We start from the raw sequence: 8,263 nt of genomic DNA on the forward strand, positions 1-8,263 counted from the left end.
TACCTGGGCAAGGGCAGAACTGTAGCCACAGACAATTTTTTCACATCTCTTTCCCTGGCTAAGAAGCTGCTGGAATGCAACACGACTCTGCTTGGGACAATGAACAAGATTCGCCGAGAAGTTCCTTTGGAAGCCAAAAACGCCAAGGGACGTGAGAAGTTGTCAACGGAGGTGTACAGATCCGATGATGCGCTTCTGACGGTGTATGCCTCCAAGCCCACCAAAACAGTTTGCGTTCTGAGCACTATGCACACGCACGTGGAGATTGCAGACGACCGCAAAAAGAAGCCAAACACTGTGACGGACTACAACCGGACGAAGGTATGCATGTGTTGGCATTGATAAATCAATTTATCATACATGAATGAATTTATTCAAAATATAACATGTACTTCTTTGTATTTGTTCTTTGCAGTGCGCCGTTGACATCATGGACCAGAAGGCGCGTGCATACACAGTGCGCGCAGGAACACGCCGGTGGCCCGTTGCAGTGTTTTATAACATACTTGACCTGGCAGCGATGAACGCCATGTTTTGTACACGGCATGTACGGGGTCCACAGAGAGTAGGAGAGTTTTTATGTGTACTCTTGCTGAGGAACTCCGTCTTCGTTTCCTACAGGAAAAGGAGTTGAAGAGAACGCCACGTCCTTCGCCTGCTCCTGGAAAGAAGACTACGTGTCAGGTGCAGACAAACTGCAACCGGAACCACAGCATAACCCCGTGCGCTGCATGCGGCAAGTACACCTGTCGCAAGTGTAGGGCAGAGTGTCCCTGGCTGTGTGGCAACTGTGTACCTAAAACTACATGAAGGTACGTCGATAAGTATATTTATATATATATGAATGAATTAATGTTTCAATTTATATAGCGCCTTATCTAAATACCCAAGGCGCTTTACAATTGTTAACACAGCTACGTTACAGACAACCAATCACACACACATATATATACACACACACTATTATTTGAACATAACCAAAAATCTCTTCTCTTTCTGTTCCACAGTCGCACATCATGAAACCCGGTGTCACGGTCTGCCCCGCATCTCCTGCCATTTCATGTCTGTTTCCGTGTTAGTCCTCTGTTTATTTCTCGTCGTGGTTGCTGGTTATTTTTCTCATGGTTGCTGGAATTGGATTCCCGTTCTGTTATGACCCATGCCTGTGATATTTTCACAGAATCAATTTATACATGAATGAATTCGTTCTAAATATAACATGTACTTCTGTGCGTGCATACACAGTGCGCGCAGGAACACGCCGGTGGCCCGTTGACCTTGGCAGCGATGAACGATGAACCTGCCGCAAATGTAAGAAAGAGGGTCCCTGGCTGGTACACATGAATAAATTCGTTCAAAATATAACATGTACTTTGTTCTTTGCAGTGCGCCGTTGACAGACATCATGAAGGTTCGTGCATACACAGTGCGCGCAGGAACACGCCGGTGGCCCGTTGCATGCGGCGAGTACACCCTGGCTGTGTAGCAACTGTTGGCTACAACTACATGAAGGTACGTTGATAAGTAGGCCTACATACGTAACACCACATATGTTACGTATTTTTGTCTTCTGAAAGATTTTATTCAAAATGTAAGGTGTACCTTGAATTGTTCTCCACAGCATCAACGCGTGTGTTGCATGCGGCAAGTGCATCTGGCGAGTACACCCTCAACTTCAAGACACCCTCAACTTTCTTGACATTCCACTTCAAGAAACCCGGAATAGACATCCATGTTTGATCAAAATAAAGTTGTTTTACAGCACATGAATTTGTTCTTCCTGTCTTTTCCTCTCCTTTTCCAGTCTGCTGTTTAGATCACAACATTTATCAGCCATATATATAATTGCGCCATATAATTTCTTAGCTTTTCAAACGCGAATTCAAACGCGGAAACAGAAAGTGTAACAAATATTATTTAGTGTAGTAAATATACAAAGAGCTTCAAACAATATACAAAGAGGTTCAAACAATTTTATTTGTTTTTATTGTTTGACGGGACTCATTTGAGAAACTGTCGTCTCTACGTGCGCTTGAATTGTATCTTTTGAAACACGAGTCTACAAAATTTCCGCTGTTTGTTGTAGGATCGGTAACATATACAGTCTGCTTGTTTGTAACCAAGTTTTTCGTGAAGGATCACGTTTGGTGCTTTGTATGAGCTTGGAGGTGAGCCGCTTGTGCTTTGGCAGGCGTATGAGCTGGGGGTGAGACGCTTCCACCGCATTACCAAGACAATGGGCGTTAATCTCTTCACAGCAGGGGAGTGGGCTACATGGACCTTACTAAGCCTTGCGAAAATTTTCGCGGCCGTCGGGTTCCTAGTGTTAAACCATTCGTCCAGGGCGGGGACATCAGCCGGTGTCTTGTCCCACGGGAAAAACGCAGGTTGGTAACCGTATACACATTGAAAGGGTGTGAGTTTGGTCGCGGTGTGTATAATGGAATTCCGGGCGTACTCTGCCCATGGGAGGTATTTATGCCAGTCGTGTTGAGAAACGCAGTACTGTCGGAGAAACCTCCCTAACTCCTGATTGTAACGCTCAACCTCTCCGTTAGACTGGGGGTGGTGGCCTGAAGTCAGACTAACAGTAATGCCAAGGAGTTTGCAGAACTGCTTCCAGACTCGAGACGTAAACTGTGTCCCTCTATCTGAGACGATATCCTCGGGTAAACCATAAATACGGAATACGTAATGGAAGAGGTTAAGAGCTGTATCCATGGCAGTGGGTAATTTGGGGCAAGGAATGAGACGGCACATTTTAGAGAATCGATCTACGATTACCGTAACAACAGTATTACCTCCCGATGTGGGCAAATCTGTCACAAAGTCAACCGCGAGGTGCATCCATGGCCGGTGAGGAACAGGTAAGGGAAGGAGTTCTCCTGCTGGAAGTGCACGGGGAGTACGGGTCTGAGCACAAACGGAACACGCCAGCACATAATCACGAATGTCATCCTCCCAGGACGGCCACCAGTAACGCTGAGAGATCAGGTGTCGTGTGCGTGTAATACCTGGGTGGCCTGTGCCCGCCGTATCGTGTGCGAGTTGTAGGATGCGTCCCCGAAGGGATACGGGCACGTATTGTTTCCCCTCCGGACATTCCACCGGACTGGGTTCAGTGCGCAAAGCCTCGTCTAATTCCTCTTGTACTGCCCAGCGAATAGCTGCGAGGAAACAGGACTCTGGCAGAATACGTCCAGGTTCATGAGTGGCTTCGTCCTTTTCGTGGATCCGTGACAGGGCATCGGCTTTGATGTTCTTTGACCCGGGTCTGTATGAGACAGTGAAACGAAACCGGGAGAAAAACAGTGCCCACCTTGCTTGTCGCGGGTTTAGACGTCTGGCTGATTTCAGGTATTCAAGGTTCTTGTGATCAGTATAAACAATGAAGGGGTGTTCCGCTCCCTCTAACCAATGACGCCACTGTTCGAGCGCGAGTTTAATCGCCAGGAGTTCCCGGTCTCCCACGTCGTAGTTCATTTCCGCGGGGGTCAGCTTTTTGGAGAAGTAGGCGCAGGGGTATAGTTTCGGCGGGCTTCCCTGCCTTTGAGAGAGAACAGCACCCACTCCGACCTCGGAGGCGTCGACTTCCACGATGAACTGGAGTTGGGGGTCAGGAAGGTGCAGAATGGGGGCTGACGTGAACGCCTTTTTGAGGAGTGAGAACGCCTGTTCCTCTTCAGCAGTCCAGGTGAATTTCCGATTCCTCCCTCCCTTTAAGAGATTCGTGAGAGGGGTAGCCAACTCACCAAATCCTCGGATGAAACGGCGACAGAAGTTAGCGAATCCCAGGAATCGCTGTAGCTCTTTCGTGGAACGAGGGGTCGGCCAGTTTAAGACAGCTTCTACTTTCTGCTCATCCATAGAGATCTGGCCAGGGGACAGCGTACATCCTAGAAACGTCACCGAGGAGCGATGAAATTCACATTTCTCCGCCTTCACGTAAAGATTATGCTCACGAAGGCGTTGCAAGACTGCAGAGACATGTCGGCTATGTTCAGAAGCAGACGGGGAATAAATCAGGATATCGTCTATATAAACGAACACGAAGTCATCAATCAGGTCACGGAAGATGTCGTCCATAAACGCTTGGAACACTGCGGGGCTGTTAGTTAGTCCATACGGCATTACTAATTACTCGTAGTGCCCTCTGGCGGTAACAAAGGCTGTCTTCCACTCATCGCCCTCTCGAATACGGATCAAGTTGTAAGCGCTGCGTAAGTCCAGCTTGGTGAACATATTCGCCCCCATCAGACGCTCTTGGGAGGCTGTGATAAAGGGGAGAGGATAAGCATTTTTCGTCGTTACGGCGTTTAAGGCACGATAGTCAATACAAGGTCGTAATCCCCCATCCTTCTTTTCGATGAAAAAGAAACCAGCAGCAACCGGGGAGGTGGATGGTCGAATAAACCCCTTCTGCAGAGTCTCGGTGATGTAGGACTCCATCGCCTGATCTTCAGGGCGTGATAGAGGGTAAGGTTTCGTCTTACGAGGTAAGGGTGCTCCAGGCAGGAGGTCGATTGCGCAATCACAGGGACGATGAGGAGGCAGACGACAGGCACTGTCCTTGTCGAAGACGTCAGCAAATGCGCGATACTGCTCGGGGATGACGTCAGAGAGAGGAGTGTCGGGGCTTTCCACCGAGGAGGACCTGAGTGGTAGGTGCATGCACTTACTAAGACAATTCTCATTCTAACGTACGAGTTCTCGCTTCTTCCAGGATATTTCAGGGTCGTGCATTGATAGCCACGGAAACCCGAGTATGACGGGATCTCGGGGCGTGGATATGAGGAAGAACTCTCTCATTTCACTATGGAACAGACCTACCCGCAACTCTACGGGGCAGGTACGTAGCGTAATCACGCCCTCTCCTATAGGCTGTCCATTCAGCGAGTTCACTCTCACGGGGGGATCTATTGGTACAGTGGGAAGGTGTAGGTGGTAGGCGAGGTCCTGGTCTATGAAATCGCCCGCTGCACCCGAATCAACTAATGCAGACAGGTTAGTATTTATGCCGCCCCAAGATACTTGTACGGGTAAGCTAACTTGACTATACTTAAGTAACAATCGGCATGTTAGGGGGGACCTGCCCAGCTGCACGAACTCGTCTGACCTCCGAAGACTCGGAGCACATACATTGGAAGGTGGTGCACCAGACGTAGCGACAGGAGCGTCAGTCTTACTGGAGTGGTAAGTCAACAACAACTTGTCAACGTTAATCGACGCTTGGATAAACTCTGATAAAGTGAGGGCTTCACTACGACAGGCGAGTTCAACCTGGACTTCGTCTCGCAGACCACGGCGGAAAACCATTTTCAAGGCAGACTCACTCCAACCGCTTCCTGCAGCTAGCGTACGAAACTCCCGAGCATAATCGGCAGCACTGCGTTGTTCTTGTTTGAGTTCGTAGAGCCGATCTCCCACATCACGTCCGTCCGCGGGATGATCGAAAACAGCCCGGAACACTGCGGTGAACTGACTCTCCGACTGGAGGGCAGGGTCCTGGCTTTCCCACAACGCTGTACCCCAGGCGCCTGCTACTCCCGTGAGGAACGACAGGATAAAGTGGACTCTGTGTAACTCGGCTTGGAACCGGGCTGGATGATACGTGAAGTATATGGAGCATTGCATGAGGAAATTTCGACAGCGATCAGGAGATCCATCGTAGCATTCCGGTTCTGCTGCAGGAACACTCACGGAGGTGGGAGCAGAGGTCGTGACGAGGCGGACAGCCTCCTGAAGGGCAGCGATGTTAATTCCCTGACTCCGTATGATATCCGTGAGTTGGCGGACCGTTTCAGTGAGAGTCGCGATGGTTGCTTCTGCTGGATCCATTTGAAGGCGAAGTATTTCTGTAACATATTGAACAGGCAGAGAGGGATCCAAATGCGGAAGAACACCGCTTTTATTTAAATGAGACGCTGGTACAAACACAGGCAGGTGAATCACGAGTACTAGGATTAGTAACAGCGTTTTCTTGGCGTGGTCAGGACGGTCCAGGGTCATACCGGGGGAGCAGAAGTCAGGAGGTACAGAGGGATTAGGCAGGAGACAAGGTCGGTGACGTAAGTGAGGGTCAGGACACAGGAGAGCAGACAGGATATAGAAAGGCTTGGTACGCGGCATGAGTCGGCAATACTTCGCAACTGAGATGTGCTGGTGAAGTGCTTAAGTAAGGCTGAAGGGGGTGTGGTAATGAGGGGCAGGTGAGGTTGATTAAGACAGATCAGGTGGCATTCCTTACATATGGTATTTGCAAATACAAATGTTACGCCACCCCCCTTTTTTAAACGGTCTTTCCACAACCGTTTCTCTACAGTCTAGGCCACAGGAGGAACAGCAACATGAAACGGGGATGATTGTATCAAATGGAAATCAATATATGTACACACAAGTCATTCGGACACCACTGATCAAATGCCAATAAAACATTTATTTAATGACTAACACTCATCCTGTGCAATACTCAAGAACATAACTGGGCAAGAGTGGCACTCAAGAAAAGACTCAAACAAAAACATTAAATAAAATAGAAAAACTCTCCGATCATATCTTTAGCCCCCTAACATAACAAACCAAAATTCTCCTAACTACACTTACCTACAAAATAAGGAAAACAAACATACATAAGTAGTAGTGATGGGACGACCGATACTGGTGCGTCAACACTGTGCCGAGCGCACAAAAGTGAAACCCCGTATCGGTGCGTGTATTGCTTTAAACAAAAATCATGTGACCGATACAAGAAGCGTATCGTTTGGCTGTGCCGCGCCAAATTGTGTTTATAAGGAAACGAACTGTATCGGCATGTCGCGGGTTTGTTGGATGGAGTTTTGCTGTAGCTTTTAGATTTTGTAGTTTTGCCCTCACGGATCGAACCAGGAAATTTTCCACTGTCTGGAATCTTTTGACGCCAAATAAGGTATTGTTTCTCATTTGGACATTATTTTTTTTTATTAAATATGTTTGTACTCTTTTCTGGTAAGGGGTTTTAATTGTATTCAGATAAAGTAACGTTTTATTTTATTGTAGGTGAAGTGTCGACTCTGCTCCACGGAGCTGTCTTACATCAACAAGAGCACGTCATCAATGCTGAGGCATTATAGAGCTCGGGCAATAGGGCAATGAAGAATCAGCACATACTGGTGAGAGTACCACAGGTGTGTTAAAATTCTCAAATAAAATTGAAATGTTTTAATTAAAAATTGTTTATTACACACAAAATGCTTTGTGTATCTATGTAATATTGTTTGTAAACTTGTCAGTACTTTAATAAGGCAAAAGAAAATTTCCTTACAGTTCCTAACAAGCAAGCTGTGGATGAGGCTGTGATCAACATGATCATCAAAGACTGTCAGCCCCTCTCCATCGCACTTAGATATTTATGCACACCATCTTCGTCTGTACCCTGTGAAAGACTTTTTTCTAAGGCAGGAGAACTTTTATCTAAGAGGAGAAATCGCCTTGGAGACAACACACTTCAAAAACTTTTGTTCCTCAATAAAAATACATAAATGAATGAATTTCATTTTTGTGTTTTATATTATTTTTCTTTTTCATTAATGAAAATCCTTACATAAGTTGCACATTTTAGCTGAATTTTATTAGACAGATTTGCTATATTTTGCAGTTGGTTTAGCATTTACACAAGGTTTTAAGCTAATTTTGGACTCTTCTGGACACAACAAATTGAGCAAATGAAATTATATAAATATTTCACGAGTTGATGTGTTTTCAGGATGCTTTTTCAACTTTTCATTTTGTTTACTTGCAATGATATTATAACTACTGCAGGGGTCACTATTGAGTGACCAACACCGTGTCAATACTGTGTCAACACAGTTTGTGTAGTTTGTCGATACACTCCTTGAGGTATTATCTTCCCATCACTAATAAGTAGTGCCCACCCACTTTCCTAGTAAAACCTAACAATATTCATCTAACAGTGATGCACAATGTACAGGGAGCCCCATCTTACCTGCCCAGTTTACCTACATGACATAAATTTATGATTTGTAACCCAAACAAGTTCAAGTTCAAGTTACTTTATTAGTACCCGTGGGTAAACTGGTTTTGCATAGGGTTGCAGCGGTAACCGGTTTCACGGTATACCACGGTATTAAAATGCACGGTTACCATACCGTGTGCGTTTGCTTATTACCGGTAAAAAGCAAGCCAGCGGAGAAACTGACCCGCGCATGCGCAACTCCGCTCCGGTTCAGCTACTCAGCACACAGCGGTGAGAATGGCAGAAAGTGCA

The 8,263-nt window shown here is 46.6% G+C and overlaps 1 long non-coding RNA gene across 1 annotated transcript; it reads left to right on the plus strand.

Moving 5' to 3' along the window:
* The first annotated feature begins 647 nt into the window (after positions 1 to 647).
* LOC143525886 (uncharacterized) lies at positions 648 to 1,751 on the plus strand. Its single transcript, XR_013133755.1, has 3 exons — positions 648 to 1,311; positions 1,387 to 1,512; positions 1,622 to 1,751. It is a non-coding gene; the product is annotated as an uncharacterized LOC143525886 (long non-coding RNA).
* The last annotated feature ends 6,512 nt before the right edge of the window (positions 1,752 to 8,263 follow it).

Source organism: Brachyhypopomus gauderio, chromosome 1 (assembly GCF_052324685.1).
Source record: "Brachyhypopomus gauderio isolate BG-103 chromosome 1, BGAUD_0.2, whole genome shotgun sequence".
Lineage (NCBI taxonomy): Eukaryota > Metazoa > Chordata > Actinopteri > Gymnotiformes > Hypopomidae > Brachyhypopomus > Brachyhypopomus gauderio.